We start from the raw sequence: 19,330 nt of genomic DNA on the forward strand, positions 1-19,330 counted from the left end.
TAAAGGTCCTTGTTCTGACGCAAATTTTTATTATTTCTGGAGGAACATTGGGAAAAGGCTTGTAAAGTACAGCACACATTTTCTTAATTATGCCAGTGCTGTCAACAAAGTGTCATGTCCATAGATCTCGGCAAAAAGTAATTGAAATTTGCTAGCGGTTTCAAGCACAGTTTCTGAGGGTCTGAGGGCACAAGCAAACAACAGAATCATGCTCAGCCATCCACTTGATGTATCCTCTGGCACTGTCAGTAATTCGCTAGTGGGTCTGGTCAGTAGTTAGTCGTACTCTCTGAAGTGGTACATATTAAGCAAGCTATCTGTATCCAATGGTCAACAACATACCTAAGCTACACAAGTCCACTGTGTGGTGCTAAAGAACAGCCACTTTGAGGCAGCCAAACAATCCTCGATCTTGATCTTTGATCTCCTGGCTATTTGTACATCGACTATCACTCATATGAGACACACCAACGTGCCTGACTATAGATAAGGCCCTTTGGATGAATCATCAAGATTTGCCAGATTAACAGAGAAAGAATAAATAGGGCTAAATGCCAAGTGTTAAGTAAGATTTTATGTGATGACAACATCGCTCTGGTTGCAGTTCAGGAAACTCACGCTGAAAATTAAGATAAACTTAAACGGAGAGGCAAGATCCCAGATTTCACTCTAGTTGGCGCAACATATCATCATGCCTATGCCATGGCCACATATGCTCAGTCTGCAATTGGAGATGCCCATCTGTTCTCAGTAACAGTGCACGATGACTTACATGAAATTGTTGCTAAGACAGGAGAACTCTCAGTGAATAATGTGTATAAACCAGCAAGTAGTACTTGGCCTCAAGAAGTCCCAGCCATATATGTGGGGGATTTTAATAGCCACCACCCTCTGCGGAAATGCAGAACAGCTGATGGAAATAGCGAGGCTCTTGTTAAGTGGGTAGACAGTAACAACCCGAAGGACTGAAGAACAGACCGGTCAGCAGTTTGGAGAAAGGAATATAACCCAGACATCTGGCAAAAACCAAAACCCATTAAGTTCAACAAGATGTGTGTTGAAAAGACATCCCTCACAGCCAACACCGTCCAGTCCTGATCGAAATTGGAACTAATATACCACTAGTAACAACCACACAACGCCTGAGGCGGAGAAACTGGATAAATGCTTGGGATTGATCCACTCAACTGCCAGTAACTATGACAGATACATAGGTGCCGTTAAAAGTGCAGCAAAAGCCACTGTCTCAAGGGGGTTCTGCAAACAATATATACTAGGCTGGGACAAAAAGTGTGAAACCAAGTATGAAAGATTCCTTGAGAGTCGAGACCCTGAGATTGCAGAGGACCTGCTGCATAGCCTAGACGATGCTCGGCGATAGAAATGGGTCAAAACGGAGAAACATCTAGTAGGAAGGCCTAGGTCTCTTTCAAAAACTAGATGGACCTAACAAATTGCATCATAACTCTACAGATATTTTTGCAAATAGGATTGCAGCTCACACACTGATTACATCCAGAGCTCCAATGAACGAAAACCATCCAATAATGATACCCCATGAACTAAGTGCTTTTAAGAGTTCCCTTAGGACAAACAGCACGTCTTTGGATCAATATTCTTCCAAATTTACCACTACTGAAATCAGAGACACGCTGAAGAACCTCAAAGTAGGAAAGACACGAGGACTGGATGGAATACACCCAGCATTCCACCTTAACTGTGGGAAGTATGTCCAAAAATGGCTTGCAGAATTTTATACAAATTTACTGACAACAGGGAACATACCACAGAAAATTAAGAACTCAAAGATCATGGCACAGCTTAAGCTGGGAAAATCAAGCGACCAAACAAAGAGCTATAGACCAATCATATTGTTCAGTATCATATATAAGCTACTAGTGAGACTTCTATATAACAGACTGAGCCCAAAAATACCGAAATCAATCTCAAATGAACAAGCAGGCTTTCAACCTGATAGAAGCTCCACTGATCAAGTACTTTCCCTGGCAAGCTATATAGACGGAGGCTGTCAGAAAAAGCAAAAAAAAAATCAACTGCATTCATAGATCTGAGCACAACCTATGATTATGTCTGGAGACAAGGGATGTTGTAAAAACTAAATCCAATAATTATCTGTAGAACTACTAGCAGACTAATCGATAACTTGCTTTCTGGGAGAACTGTTAAAGCGTTTACTGGAGAAAGAAACAGCTCCATGAAGAACCTAACAATGGGCTACCACAGGACTCAGTTCTAGCCCCATTCTTCTTCAATATTTGCATTTCCAATATTCCAAACACAAAGTCTAGGAAATTTGCCTATGTGAACGACTGGGCCCCAGCTGCACAACACAGATCATTTGAGGCCACTGGAGACATCCTATGCTCCAATCTGAAGTCAATGAATGATTACTTTCTCACATGAAAACTAAAACCAAACAACCAAACCCGAACAAGACTGAAGTATCATGTTTTCACTTTTAAAGTCACTCAGCAAGAAGACAGCTCAATTTCATGTTTGAAGGAAAACGCCTTAACCATAACAACTACCCCAAATATATAGGAGTTTCGCTGGACAGGGACAGGACGCATTCTTACATGGAGCACATGACAAAGACTGCAGGCAAAATGAGGACAAAAAGCAACATCATAAATTGTTCAGCACTACTTGAAGCTTCACAGCAAACACACTCCACGCATCAGCAGTTGGGCTTGTATACTCAGTGGCAGAATGGATTAATAGTCCATACACAAACAGGATTGATGTTGAATTAAACAACACCATGTGCATCATCTGCCAACGGCCTTCTCACAGTGGATACACCGGTTCCCGTCCGATCATCGAAGTTAAGCGCTGTTGGGCGTGGCTGGCACTGGGATGGGTGATCGTCCGGGCCGCCATGTGCTGTTGCCATTTTTCCGGGTGCACTCAGCCTTGAGATGCCAATTGAGGAACTACTCTACCGAGTAGTAGCGGCTCCGGTCACAGAAAACTATCATAAGGACCAGGAGAGCGGTGTGCTGACCACACGCCCCTCCTATCCGCATCCTCAGCTGAGGATGATATGGCGGTCGGATGGTCCCGATGGGCTACTTGTGGCCTAAAGACGGAGTGCATGTGGATCATCAGTGACGACCGCCACCAGAGGTCCAGCGAAAACATGCTCTCCTCAGAGAATACAAGGCAATTAACAATCCTCAGCTGCGCATACATAATGATACAGCTGACCTGAAGCGCAGAAGACTTAAACCGGCAGACCATCACTACCCACTGCTATAGAGATGACAACTTCCACCTTTGACATCCACATACTTTGGAAACAAATCTGTCGACAATACTTTCGAGCGAAGAGCCAAAGTTTCATGACAAATGAGAAACCGCTCAGCTTTAATCAGTCACGCAAAGTATGGACAAATTTAAAGTGCATGCATACTGGCAACAGAAGAAGCGCTGACACCCTCTATAAATGGGAAAAAATGCCAACTCCAAATGGCGACTGCGGTGCTGTAAAACAGGCAGTCCAGCACATAGTGGAAGAACGTCCAATTCGAGCTTACAAGGGAGCTTTCATTGACTTCCTAGCTGCAACAGAGGAGGATATCGACTATATTCGATGTTTGGATGTCAATTTGTAATTAAATTTTACAGGGTGTCGCAAAATAAAGTATACACTCTGTGAAATGCAATATCTTTTTAATGAAAGGGGTTAGAAATACAACTTTAGGAGTGTTAGGTGCCCATGGTTCGACTTCAGGTGATAAATGTTCAAACTGGTGTCCGTCCATCGCAATACACCATCGACAACAACTTACGACTGAGCGATATACCAACTTTATTGTTTCCAAAGGAATAGCATCACATGCTTGTCAATTTGCTCTCTGAGGTCATCCAGTGTGTGTGGTCTTGCAGCATAAACTGTGTTCTTGAGAGTACCCCACAGAAAGAAGGCTAGAGGAGTTAAATCTGGAGATCGAGTGGGATACTCTACACTCCCTCTTCGTCCAATCCATCTGGCAGGGAATGTATGATTCAGAAATGACCTCACATCTAGGTGAAATTGAGGTGGCGCCCCAGACTGCTGAAAGTAATAATCTTCATTTCCAAACACAACGCTAAGACCAGGAGTTATCATTTCAACATTTCCAAGTACTAGTGGCCCATGACAGTATTAACCCTCAAGAAGACAGACTACACCAGATTGTTACTCCTGGTAGATTAACATGCCTTGCTCGGTTACATATGGATTCTCCCTGGCCCAGTACACGCAATTATGGCGGTTAATTGTTCCATCAAGTTTCAACGTCGCTTCATCTGACCAAAGAATTCGATCTTGGAAACGTTGCTCTTCTTCCAATCTGTTAATGAACCACTCACAAAAGTCATTTCGCCTATTAGGATCATCCTCGTTACGACCATGGAGAAGTCTTGGAATGTAAAGCTTAAAAATCTCAGACCTCAAAATTCTATAAACATTGCTTCTGCAGATTCCAGTCTCACGAGGGCATTGCATCAGATTTCTTCAAGGATCGTGTGTATGCCTGGATTACTGCATCAACACTCTCATTGGCTGTTGGACTTCTGTTTCGTGCGCTATGTCTCTTCTTCATATCGTGCACCGTTCCTTCGACTTCATATTTATCTCTGATGCTTGTACTTGTTACTCTTGTCGGTGGTGGTGTTCCAATTTCAACCCTCCAACGTTGGTGTACTGCACCAACAGTCTCTGTTTCCCAGTAACACTTTAGCACCCATTTCCGTTGTTCAAACGAGAAGTCGCAAAATTGTTGTAGAGAAAACAGGAAAAGTGATATACACTAGCATTCTGGGAGGCAAATAAGCTGATCGGTTAAAATTATGGTGGTTGGAATAGCGTATTTTCCCACAGAATATAAATCTATAGGATTTATTTAATACTGTGAGGTATGTACTCAAGCTGCAGTGTTGTTCTCATGAACGTTCTAATCGGCAGATTTAGCTTCATACCTTTGTTGTATGGAACTCAGTACTGTTGTAGTGGCGGTTGGAAGGCTTGTTCAAAGGTAACTTCCGTTTAAACATGTTGAGATGTTAAGTAATGGAGTTGTTGAACATTATTTTTTGTGGTGTCACCGCCAGACACCACACTTGCTAGGTGGTAGTCTTTAAATCGGCCGCGGTCCGCTAGTAAACGTCGGACCCGCGTGTCGCCACTGTCAGTGATTGCAGACCGAGCGCCGCCACACGGCAGGTCTAGTGAGACGTCCTACCACTCGCCCAGTTGTACAGCCGACTTTGCTAGCGAAGCTACACTTACAAATACGCTCTCATTTGTCGAGACGATAGTTAGCATAGCCTTCAGCTACGTCATTTGCTACGACCTAGCAAGGCGCCATTTATCCTTTGCTATGTATATTGTGATGCCTGTACCTTCACACCGATGTACAACAATTATGGATTAAAGTTAAGTATTACATCAACTACGTACTTTATTTGCTATTATAAATTCCCAAACTGTTCCAGACCTCACGCCAGTCTGCGTGAGCTTAAACGCGTGCATTTCGGTCTCCTCTAGCTACACGGTGTTGGCTTCTCTGCCAACACATTATTTTTAGTCACTGAAGTACATAGTGATGAAACTTTCTAAAAACAGGAGGAGAAAGGCATCAAAACTGGAGATACTGTGGGAAATTTCTATTTGCAAAACAAGATGCTGAAATAGCAGGTAAGGATTCTTATGAATGTCTTGCCTGACAGTCAGAAAATTCGTAAATCAAATCAGTGTCTAGTAGACTCACTGTTTATTACTAATCATAAGTTCCATTACGGAGTAAATGGTTTATGATGTAAGTATTATTATTTCAATGTTACAATGGACAATTTTAGAACTTAGCTGCGCCGCTTTGAAAGAAAATGCTGTAGGACAGACTGAATAAAAGGATGCTGTCAGCCCTGTTTGTGGGCCAGTACAGTGAGAAAGTTCTCTTAAGTTGGGAGTACTGGCCTTTTTTGGGTTGTACCAGAAAGATTGAAACTCTGAATAAATGTTCTGACAGTGATTAAGTTTCATTCTGATAATTTAGTCCTGCTTTCTTGCCAACTGGCAGTCATTGCTTCATCGCTATTTCCTACTTGAGGCTGACGCGAGGTTATTCGCACAAGCTCAAGTGCTGATGCAACACCTATCCTTTGACCCATGATGTCATTGTGAGCCTTAATGTTTTTGAGTCTTTGTGTTTGTAGATTGTGTGTTGTAGTAGTTGGTGGCACTCTCTTGTGCTGGATGTTTGATATGAATTGAATGTTTCAGGTTGCTATTGAAAGAATTTGTGCTGGCTTTCTGGTGAGTTACTTTGAATTTGCATATTTTTGCTGATGGATTCATTTTTATGTTTGGAAATATTAGTGCCTTGAGTTTGTTGTGGTCGGAGATTTAATGTTTTTCTCTTTTCTTCAGTTGTGAAGAAGATACAGATATTTATGAGCAGCTCATTGCTTGTTGCATTAGGTGGAGTTGTTTGTATATATTGAAATTGGTGGTGAAAGTTTTCATGAATTTTCAGGAATTCCGTGTTAGTGTTCAGTAATTATTGGATTGTTATGGGTAGGTATCATGGGTATTGATATACCATCGTTGGTTAGGATACATTTCTAATATTAGTCATGTGAGCATGATCTGGTTTGTTATACTGAGAACTTTGATTTAGATAAAGTGAAAGTGTGGTATCTAGGGCTTTGCTTGAGCTATGTGGGTGAAGTGAAATTTGCAACACCATGTTTTAGATTGGTTGGTTCCTGATATTGAGGGCATTGTTGGGATATTGAGGGCATTGTTGGAGCTATGTAGGTCAAGTGAAAATGGTGTTGAGTTTTTGAGTTACTGGTATTGAGGTCTTCATTTGAGTTATATAACTCACACGAAATTTACAGCACCACTAGTTTTCATTTTTGTAATTTTTCTGTTAAATTTTGTGGATTTCGTGTGCTTGATTTTTGGGTGAATATTTGTTTTGCAGTGATGTCATTATTCTTACTGTCGTTTGTTTAGTTTGTCCTCTTCATTTGGTTTTCCTGTTAGTTTCATTCTATTGCTGGAGTTAAATACTACATATTATTTATGTTTGTTCGCAGATATAATGAGTGATGTTGTTGTCACCATGTTGTATGAGCTTGAAATAGTGGACACCATGTTTATGGCATTATTGGTTAAAACAGGTGGGTAGAATCATGACTTTCCGCCAATCTACCTTTTATAATAGAGAAGTAGATCACTTTATATCCTAAGAACAAAATCAGTTTATATAGTTTGTGTTTTGATTAATTAATTAAAAATAGTGCTTCTTTCAAAATGGTGTAGATTACATTGCTTTTACACTCTGTGTGTTTTTTGTGCTTATGGCTACATAATGGCTATTTACAGATTACCAGCCAGCTTATTGGCTTAAAAGTAATAATAATGAACATATCGGTCTGTGTCACTGCTCATGTTACTGTTACAAGATGTTTACATCTACTTCTGAATAGCACAAGCAATCATTGGTAGTCTTTTATACCACAAGTTTTTTGTTAAATATCCATCTTTAGAGCAGAATTTGCCAGAAGAAGATATTTCAGTTCAGATTTAAATTTGTGTAAAGGTTTACAGCAGCTAGTTGCCTTTGGTTTTATTCTTCAGTTGCTGTTCACCATGACTGGTTTTAAATTGACAAGTGATTTATCATCAGATGGTAAATATTTATTGCATATTTGCAGCATTCTTGTGGCTCATGTACAGGGTGTTTCAAAAATGACCGGTATATTTGAAACGGCAATAAAAACTAAACGAGCAGCGATAGAAATACACCGTTTGTTGCAATATGCTTGGGACATCAGTACATTTTCAGGCGGACAAACTTTCGAAATTACAGTAGTTACAATTTTCAACAACATATGGCGCTGCAAGTGATGTGAAAGATATAGAAGACAACGCAGTCTGTGGGTGCGCCATTCTGTACGTCGTCTTTCTGCTGTAAGTGTGTGCTGTTCACAACGTGCAAGTGTGCTGTAGACAACATGGTTTATTCCTTAGAACAGAGGATTTTTCTGGTGTTGGAATTCCACCGCCTAGAACACAGTGTTGTTGCAACAAGACGAAGTTTTCAACGGAGGTTTAATGTAACCAAAGGACCGAAAAGCGATACAATAAAGGATCTGTTTGAAAAATTTCAACGGACTGGGAACGTGACGGATGAACGTGCTGGAAAGGTAGGGCGACCGCGTACGGCAACCACAGAAGGCAACGCGCAGCTAGTGCAGCAGGTGATCCAACAGCAGCCTCGGGTTTCCGTTCGCCGTGTTGCAGCTGCGGTCCAAATGACGCCAACGTCCACGTATCGTCTCATGCACCAGAGTTTACACCTCTATACATACAAAATTAAAACGCAGCAACCCCTCAGCGCCGCTACCATTGCTGCACGAGAGACATTCGCTAACGATATAGTGCACAGGATTGATGACGGCAATATGCATGTGGGCAGCATTTGGATTACTGACGAAGCTTATTTTTACCTGGACGGCTTCGTCAATAAACAGAACTGGCGCATATGGGGAACCGAAAAGCCCCATGTTGCAGTCCCATCGTCCCTGCATCCTCAAAAAGTACTGGTCTGTGCCGCCATTTCTTCCAAAGGAATCATTGGTCCATTTTTCAGATCCGAAACGATTACTGCATCACGCTATCTGGACATTCTTCGTGAATTTGTGGCGGTACAAACTGCCTTAGACGACACTGCGAACACCTTGTGGTTTATGCAAGATGGTGCCCGGCCACATCGCACGGCCGACGTCTTTAATTTCCTGAAAGAATATTTTGATGATCGTGTGATTGCTTTGGGCTATCCGAAACATACAGGAGGCGGCGTGGATTGGCCTCCCTATTCGCCAGACATGAACCCCTGTGACTTCTTTCTGTAGGGACACTTGAAAGACCAGGTGTACCGCCAGAATCCAGAAACAATTGAACAGCTGAAGCAGTACATCTCATCTGCATGTGAAGCCATTCCGCCAGACACGTTGTCAAAGGTTTAGGGTAATTTCATTCAGAGACTACGCCATATTATTGTTACGCATGGTGGATATGTGGAAAATATCGTACTATAGAGTTTCCCAGACCGCAGCGCCATCTGTTGTTGAAAATTGTAACTACTGTAATTTCGAAAGTTTGTCTGCCTGAAAATGTACTGTTGTCCCAAGCATATTGCAAACGGTGTATTTCTATCGCTTCTCGTTTAGTTTTTATTGCCGTTTCAAATATACCGGTCATTTTTGAAACACCCTGTAGTTATGGCAAGAATGCACTGAATGTGGTGAGAAGTATGTACTGTTCACACCAGGCCATAGCTGCAAAACTCCAGTAATGCTACAAACATGCAATAAATATATACCATCTAATGACAGTGATTCAAATCTGGTCTTGGTAAATAAAGATTGAAAAATAATACAAAAGGTGGCTGATAGTAATTTCTGGAAAGTTTCAAAATTTTTGGGCACCTGTCAGATTATATTAGTGGGAAAATAATAGAAAACTTTTGTGGCTATTGTTGAAAGCTTTTGTGAAGCTTTGCCATACTTAGTGATAAAAACGATTATTATGTTTGTTCTGAAGTTTGATTAAAATAACCTCTTGGTTTACAGACAGCTATGGTGGCGCAGGTTTGTTCGTTATGTACATCATTCCACGTACTTAGAATGAGCAAAAGCTGCACATGCAATGCAAATAGAGCAAAGCATATGTTCAGATTACTTTGGATCAACAGAAGTGTCCGATCCCACGTGTCGGCTTTGACTTGTGACGTAACGGTGTTGTCATGTGTGACGTCATGATGGTGCGGAGTTTGGTTTGTGAGTGTGGCGTGTTTGTAGATGTCGTTGTGTTGTGGTTTGTTGTGCTCTCTGGTGGTATGTTCAGGGTTTTCGTTTGTGTGGTGTAATGGGCTCAGTTTGCTTTTGCTCATTATCAAGAATTGTTCGAGTGTCGGCTGTGTTTGTAGTGGAATTCGTTTCAGTGAGTTAACGATTTTGTGTGAAGGTTAATTTAGTGTTGTATGCTGTACGTCATGTGGTAATTTTAGTAAAATTAGTCAGGTGTTGTTTTTGTGCAGGAATGGATATGACGGATAAAATTAACACTGCGCAGGTCAAGGGAAGTGTTTGATCCTAATTTATGGGATCGGAAGCTGCTGCTGAGCTATATAGGTCAAGGGAAGTGTCCGATTCCAGATGATATTGTGTTTAGTGGTATTTGGGGAGTTTTATGATGTAGGTTCACCTTCTTGGTGGGATGTACAGAATACGATGAATGTGTAGAAGAAATATCTGTTCTTTTGAAATTGTGTTGGTTTATTTATGTCAAGCCATATTAGTAAATGTATATAATGTGAAGGTGCTGTTAGAATGCTTAATGCCTTGAACATGCACCTACATAATGACTGTCAGTAAATCCGTAGCATCACTATCTTCAGCTGCCCACTTGCAATGTGACTGCAATACATGATCAGATTAGCTGATTATATGTTTCACCATTTGCCAACTTAATATGTGCCCAAATGTAGGAGTTTTTACTCCTAGGTACTTCATTTGAGATTGATTTGCACCTCATTGGCGACAGAGTTGTGTATTCTACACACAAAATCCATGTTACTGATCAGTACATCCTTAGTTCTTTTCTAATTTGACATGTAGTGATGTTGTTCTACTTATGTTTTCTTTCCATTACTGAAAGTTTCTGTCAAAAAATATTCAATAATTCATTCAATATACGTGTGATTTATTTTCAGAAACACAGTGCAAATCCAGTACCACAACAGAATGACTACAGGGTTGCACAACCAAATGTTCTCTGCCACCACCCTATATTACCTGGGATGGTTACCACGGATGGGCCACAGCCAGTACCCAAGATCATTATTTTTATTTTACCATCTGTGCCAGATTATTGTATCTGGTAATATATTAATGTTATGTCACTTTCTACAGAAGTACCATAGATACACTTTAAGAAAATGAAATGGTTTACATGACACTGTGAAAACCCACTGTCATAAAATGTTTATTGAAGTGGATGACACTTGTGTTGGTGTTACTGTTGCAATGAATGTGATTTTTCAGTATGACATGTTAAAAACAAACAAAATAAATTTGTTTGTTGCAAATGGAGTTATGTCTCTTACATATGTTATATTGTCCCATTCCATTTTATATGTGTGTTGTTCACAATCCCTGCTCTCATCCCCACCCTGAACAGAATCACTGCATAATGTTACGTGTGTGTGTGTGTGTGTGTGTGTGTGTGTGTGTGTGTGTGTGTGTGTGTGTGTGTGTGGATTCTTTCCACATATCACCTCTCCTCTGATTGTAACTTCAGATTGATCAGTCTGTGAGAGTATGTAATGGGCTACAAAAATGTAAACTTATTACAACAGTTTCTTGTAGATATGTTTAGTTTGGTTTGACCTTTTGGATGCAACATGATCTTGAAGAAATAAAACCAGTAGAAGTAGCAACAGCTGTAACCAGTGCTTGATTTGTAAAAAACAAGAGGTACCAGTACTGTGACTTACCAGGGGTATCGGTACGGCATACCATCACAAATCGAGCACTGGATATAACAACAAAAGCAGTTGTTTGGTTTAAAATAGTGATGCCAGTAATTGTACCTGGATTGCTTTGTCATTTCACAGCAATAAAAAAGGAAGATTTATGTTTGACAGTATTATGAAAAGATGGTTGCTCCTCACCATATAGTGGAGTCACTTGATTCGCAGCTAGGCACAACAAAAAGACTGTCAAACACAGCTTTCAGCTAAACAGGTTTTCATTAGATTTAGACAGCATACAACACACAAATGCAATGCGCACAGACATGCCCACCGTCTTTTTCAGTCAAGGCAAGACTTTGATGACCGTGTTACACTGCTGCTTGCATGCTGGCCTTGGCAGCCAGAGACTGTGGTCAGGTATGTGTGTTTGAGTTGTGTTTATGCACACATCTGTGTCTGTGTGTGTGTGTGTGAGAGAGAGAGAGAGAGAGAGAGAGAGAGAGAGAGAGAGAGAGAGAGAGATTCTGATGAAGGGCTGCTTGGCTGAAAGCTTTGTTTGACAGTCTTTTCGTTGTACCTACCTGTGACTCAGCATCTCCATTATGGATTTGTTATAATGTCCAGTGTTACGTGTCTCTTGTCAGTTATGTCCTTGTTCACCACAGCCACCCAAAGAAACTTATGAATAAAACTGGTCTTATGAATTTTTGTGTGTGTGTGTGGGGGGGGGGGGGGGGGGGGGAGTTTGCACTGCTCGCATGGAAAAATCTATATTGCATGTGTTAATTAAGTAGTCGCAGCACAATCATGGGTCTGCCATTATAGATTTATCATTGAGTCAACATAGTAGAATTAAAAAATAATTTGAAAGTGATGAATGAAATCAAAATATTTAGTGATTGGCTCTGCACGGGATCTGAACCCTGTCACATTCATCTTTTTTTGTTGTAACATATTTGGTTACACTGATGCAAAACTTCAGAAAAAGTACATGAGATATTTTTCATTTCAAGACACAATGGGAGGTAGTTGAAACCCTGCCATTGTCTGAGGATTAATGAACCCTGATGACAGAAAAATTGTTATGAACTATCATTAATGCAATACAAGGCATCCAATCTTAGCATTTTAAGAAAACTGAATTGTGTGGTTGCCTTATTCTTAAATCAGTATTTATGTTTCCAAGAATATATATCCTTTCCTTAGACCATTTTGCAAGAAATAAGTCAATTTTTTCCAAGGTCTGCCCAAATGCTTCAATACTAGTGTCTGGCATACAGTACAAATATATAGTTTTGCTTTTTAACATGGGCTGTAACAGTACAGCTGCTTTCATTGCATTTTCTAGGCTTGTATCATCCACACTAAGGACACTGTAACGCACAAGAACTGTAAGCCCACTAACTTGATTTATGTAGTCTCTTCTACGATACCTCTTCGATAGCACATCAGTCTGAAGTCATAAAGCTGAAAATCTTAATGATTTCAAGATGGTGTTTGCTCAAAAATGTACACACCACCACAATTCTGGTTTTACTTTTTCATTATAGTCTTCAAGGTTTTATTGTTGGATGATGACCAATTTCTTAACATCATATGAAAAAAAATACTACTGAGGATATGCTATAATTATTATTAATAATTTGTAGTGATCTTGGACTCTGGAGAAGTATATGGAATCATTTTATGCATCTGCATTGGCACTAATCCTTTTTTGGGTACAAGCACAATACTGAACATCATGGGAGATCACGCAGTATTCATAACTAATGGCTCAATCAGTTAATTAAGTAAGCCACCTTATGCATAAAAACTGGAGTAACAGAAGTACAGCAGTCAAAGTAATAAGTACAGAGTCAAAATCTGCAATGTAAAATGTGTCTACTTCTGAACTTCAATTATAATTATCTTGTAAGTTAATTTTTTCTACAAAATTTTAACTATGTTAATGAAAAGCATGAAAAGCTGGAATGCTAGTCTTTGCAATGAGTGGTATCATCCTTACCAAATCTATTATTAGCTGAAAATATTTTCACTGCTATTTACTGTAGTAAATTTTTTAATCAGACATAACTTTTAATTAATATGGTTTTAAACAAAACTAACTGTATTTTTGCTGTCAGATACTGAGACTAAAACGGTAACAATGAAATCTGACCTAAATAACAAATGGGCAGATTCATGCCTACATCAGATACAAATATTACTGAAAATCAGGACCAAAAAATGCCCAGAGACAGAAAAGAGAGGAAAAATTATTGGTAGTAGTTGGGGTGTAATTAAAGCGGGTGGTGGATGTCAGCTCAATCTGCCACAGTATGCCAGGACCATCCCCCATAATATGTACAGTTGTAGCTTATCTTCACTGAGCCAGTGTTTATTAACACATAATGTAGTCTTCTTGTTTACACCTAACAGAATACTAAGATTACCAATAATTTTATTTTTTAATGACTCAACATTTATATAAAAGAATAATCATGAGTCATCACCACAAAGGGTTAAAGGTGGATTCTTAGACAGCACCACATCATTGTCTTCACTTTATACATAGTCTTCTGTCATAAGGAGATATACAGGGTGGTCCATCTGAAGATTCGGATGAGATTATCTCGAAAACTATACATCGGGTAAAAATAGTGGGTAAGACAAGTTTGTAAGCTCAAAGGGGGACATCAAACGATACTACACATGACCTACAGATCTTGCCCTCTTGGGTGGGGCGGGAGGCAGTTTTTAAATCTTAAATGGAAACACCCATTTTTTATTGCAAATTCGGCTTCTCCATAAAAAAGTAATCAGGTTTTGTCTGAAACATTTTTTTAAAACCATTGATAGATTGCGCTGAAATCGAGAAAAAAGTAAAATAGGGGAAGAATTCTGATCTATTTAGAATGATCCGAGAAAGATGCATCAAATCAATACAATGTGCACCAATTCTTTCGTTATGCCAAATTAAGCTATTTTTGTACAAAATGTACTGTATACTACTTTTAGTGTTACCCAGGAATGACGACATGGACATAGTAGAATGATGTTCCCATGGGGTGCTTCATTAGTGTGAGTCCCCTTGCGTTTCACATGTTGGAGTGCTTCATTAGAGTGATCGCCTTGCCTCTCACATGTTGATGTGCTTCATTAGTGTGAGTCCCTTGCCTCTCACAATTTGGGGTGCTTAATTAATGAAATTAGCCATGAAGAAATTATTCAAAATTATTCCCATTTGCTCCAATGCATAAAGTCAATCATCTGCGAAAGTTGTCCACAGTTTTGGGCAGCACATCCCATGGTATGGCTGCACACGGTCTTCGAATGCATTGCTCCAAATTGTTTCACATTGTGGGCTGTCTGTCATACACAATATTTTTTAAACAACCCCACAAGAAAAAATCAGGTGTTAGGTTTTGTGAACACGGAGGGCACTGAAATGGTCCACCGCGTCCATACACTGACCAGGGTACCGTAAATTTAAAACGTTCTGCACAGTTTTAGCATAGTGAGGAGGTGCTCCATCCTGTTGGAACCACATTCGTTGCCCAGTTTTTAAATCAACATCTTCCATTAACTCCAACAATTCATTGTGGAGAAGTTGTAAATAAGATTCCCGTTACATTTCGGTAAAAAAAATATGGTCCTCTCAAGTAACCGTTTAACATTCGATACCAGGCCATTAACAACCATTTGTGTTGATTGTCAGTGGGTCTGTGCCAGTGTGGATTGACAGGGAACCAATAATGACAATCAAGACGATTTAGTTCGCCATTGTTTTTGAATGTGACTTCATCGGTGAACATAACATATGTAAAAAAATCATTGTCACATCTTATCATTTCCAAGGCCGATTGGCAGAAATGCATCCATACTTGCATATCTTTTGGCATTAATGCCTGTGTGAGTGTGATATGATACATATGATATTTATATGCCTTCAGAATCCTCAAAACAGTTGGTTTCAGTATTCCAGTTTGTCTCTGAATTGCAGGACTACTAATTTCAGGATCCAGTTGAACACAGGCGAGAATGGTGCGGGTATAAGCATCATTTTCATTGTATTCGAGATGACGAGGTGGATGGTGCATGTATCCATTCCTCGTTGGCACTGCAATTTCGAATAATGTTTTTGCTTGGATGTCGTCTGTTTGGGAAACAATCTGCATACAACTGTGCAGCTGCAGCGTAATTGTTATGGCATTCACCTAAAATTAACACAATATCAACACTCTCTGTAGGGGGATAGTGAGCCATGTTTCGCTAAAGAATAATTTACTTTGGTCAGTTGATGTTTATGGCTCACAATCTGAAAGTGAAGTGACATGTGATTGCATTGCACCGGCCTCTACACTGAGCCATAGTTCGAAGTTTGGCCGTGGTAGTGCCACATTCGGGTGAGTAATGCAATTGTGAAGAGTTCCCTAACGAGATTGTAACACCATTCCACCTCCCTCCATCAAAACCTGTGGCGAGTAGGATATATTTTGTAAAAAAAATAGTTTAATTTGGTGTAATGAAAGGATTTGTGTACATTTTGTATCAATCTGATGAGTCCTTCTCGGATCATTCTAAATAAATCGGAGTTCTTCCGCAATTTTAATTTTTCTCGATTTCAGCGCCATCTGTCAATGGTTTAAATAGACAAAACTTGATTACTTTTTTAAGGAGAATCCAAATCTGCAATAAAAAAATGGGGGTTTCCATTTAAGATTTAAAAGTTTCCCACCCTATGGGGCGGGGGCTGAGGGTCACGTGTAGTATCATTTGATGTCCCCCTTTGAGCTTACGTACTTGTCTTACCCACTATTTTTACACGATGTATAGTTTTCGAGATAGTCTCATCTGAAACTTCAGATGGACCACCCTGTATGAAAAAATGACCAAATAATGTAATACTTAAATTTTAGTCATTGCATGGAATGTAAACAAACAGTGATATACTGAAGTCATGTAATAATACCAGTTAGATCTTATCAACTGTTTATCATGACATAAACTAGAACTATTTATTGTATGTGGTTAAAAGACAGTATGGCATTCCCCAACTGCATTTTTTTAGATCATGGACAATATATGTCTTGCACTCCTGAGATACTTGTTTATTATCCCATATGCGCTTTCTGAATTTACCTTGCAGTTAGTTTTTATAGCGAAAAGTGCACTAAATATGGCATGAACATAGACATTGTGCTACTCTACAAATCAATATTTTACACCTAGCTCCAAAAAGCTTGGCACCCACACAGCCCCAAGGAGTGTGTACCTTTTTGTTACGAAGGAGTGACCATTTTAGTCTGCAGTAATATGCTGAGCAGTATGCTTAGTCCACTATCAGCATTTGCATTATTTGTTAATGGGTTTATTTTCTTATTAGGCTCCCCAGTCAGTTATATTATTAGTCATACTGGGATGAGCTGTCCGTATGATCTTTTGCGGACTCACGAACTGTAGCTTAGGAGTTCTGCTTTTGAGTAGGCCTCATCCGTTGAACTGAATCCCCCCTACTAGATAGCGCTTGCACACAATGAAACCCCCACAATTTCCACTGTACCCACCCGTACAATACTATCTGCACAGGTATGGAACAATACTTTACTCTTAACACTCTCCTTCCCCATTCAGCTTGGCCACATGCAACCAAACTGTCACCTAGCCACCTTAACCTGATCCTCTGGTTACACTACAGATCAGTCATCACAACAAAATGCCCATTCAATCTTGTTATGTCAGTGTTCATTGAGGGAGATAAAGTAGGTGTTTACCCAACCTGAAACTTAAATTGCATAAGAAAATAGCATCTGAAATGTAGTGTTACAGAAAAATGGTGAAGATGGTACTGAATAAATATGGTAAGAAGAGAAATTAATATCACAACTAAAAAATGGGACTGACTGTTAGGACACATCTCGAGGCATCAAGTAATCATCGAGGTGAGTGAGTGGGGTAAAAATTACAGAGGTGCACATAGGTTTTAGTACTGTAAGTAGGTTCAAATGGATGGAAGTTGTACCTTGCAACAAAATGTAATGGAAGCTGTGTATTACAACAAAATGCACCCAAGTTTCCTGTGTAAATTAATTACAATTACAGTCGATGCTTTTAAGTGTAATATCCTCTTGGATTTGTGCATCAGTTCAAATTTTCAGGATTGCTTCTAAAGGGTATCAAACTTACATCTGTATCATAATTACACTCCTGGAAATGGAAAAAAGAACACATTGACACCGGTGTGTCAGACCCACCATACTTGCTCCGGACACTGCGAGAGGGCTGTACAAGCAATGATCACACGCACGGCACAGCGGACACACCAGGAACCGTGGTGTTGGCCGTCGAATGGCGCTAGCTGCGCAGCATTTGTGCACCGCCGCCGTCAGTGTCAGCCAGTTTGCCGTGGCATACGGAGCTCCATCGCAGTCTTTAACACTGGTAGCATGCCGCGACAGCGTGGACGTGAACCGTATGTGCAGTTGACGGACTTTGAGCGAGGGCGTATAGTGGAAATGCGGGAGGCCGGGTGGACGTACCGCCGAATTGCTCAACACGTGGGGCGTGAGGTCTCCACAGTACATCGATGTTGTCGCCAGTGGTCGGCGGAAGGTGCACGTGCCCGTCGACCTGGGACCGGACCGCAGCGACGCACGGATGCACGCCAAGACCGTAGGATCCTACGCAGTGCCGTAGGGGACAGCACCGCCACTTCCCAGCAAATTAGGGACACTGTTGCTCCTGGGGTATCGGCGAGGACCATTCGCAACCGTCTCCATGAAGCTGGGCTACGGTCCCGCACACCGTTAGGCCGTCTTCCGCTCACGCCCCAACATCGTGCAGCCCGCCTCCAGTGGTGTCGCGACAGGCGTGAATGGAGGGACGAATGGAGACGTGTCGTCTTCAGCGATGAGAGTCGCTTCTGCCTTGGTGCCAATGATGGTCGTATGCGTGTTTGGCGCCGTGCAGGTGAGCGCCACAATCAGGACTGCATACGACCGAGGCACACAGGGCCAACACCCGGCATCATGGTGTGGGGAGCGATCTCCTACACTGGCCGTACACCACTGGTGATCGTCGAGGGGACACTGAATAGTGCACGGTACATCCAAACCGTCATCGAACCCATCGTTCTACCATTCCTAGACCGGCAAGGGAACTTGCTGTTCCAACAGGACAATGCACGTCCGCATGTATCCCGTGCCACCCAACGTGCTCTAGAAGGTGTAAGTCAACTACCCTGGCCAGCAAGATCTCCGGATCTGTCCCCCATTGAGCATGTTTGGGACTGGATGAAGCGTCGTCTCACGCGGTCTGCACGTCCAGCACGAACGCTGGTCCAACTGAGGCGCCAGGTGGAAATGACATGGCAAGCCGTTCCACAGGACTACATCCAGCATCTCTACGATCGTCTCCATGGGAGAATAGCAGCCTGCATTGCTGCGAAAGGTGGGTATACACTGTACTAGTGCCGACATTGTGCATGCTCTGTTGCCTGTGTCTATGTGCCTGTGGTTCTGTCAGTGTGATCATGTGATGTATCTGACCCCAGGAATGTGTCAATAAAATTTCCCCTTCCTGGGACAATGAATTCACGGTGTTCTTATTTCAATTTCCAGGAGTGTATATACGTGTATATACACGTCAAAATAAGAGTTTAAAACTGCATCAGAATAATGGCCTTAAAGGATGAAACTCAAGAAATGTACCAAGAACTGTTCTTCACTTGTTGATAGGAAAAATAAAACCACCTTAAATGCGCACATCCTAAGCTATTTATTTTACATTACTTACCATCC

The 19,330-nt window shown here is 41.0% G+C and overlaps 1 pseudogene; it reads left to right on the forward strand.

Moving 5' to 3' along the window:
* Positions 1-2,795: 2,795 nt before the first annotated feature.
* LOC126185780 (5S ribosomal RNA) lies at positions 2,796-2,913 on the forward strand (annotated as a pseudogene).
* The last annotated feature ends 16,417 nt before the right edge of the window (positions 2,914-19,330 follow it).

This window comes from Schistocerca cancellata, chromosome 4 (assembly GCF_023864275.1).
Source record: "Schistocerca cancellata isolate TAMUIC-IGC-003103 chromosome 4, iqSchCanc2.1, whole genome shotgun sequence".
NCBI classification, from domain to species: domain Eukaryota; kingdom Metazoa; phylum Arthropoda; class Insecta; order Orthoptera; family Acrididae; genus Schistocerca; species Schistocerca cancellata.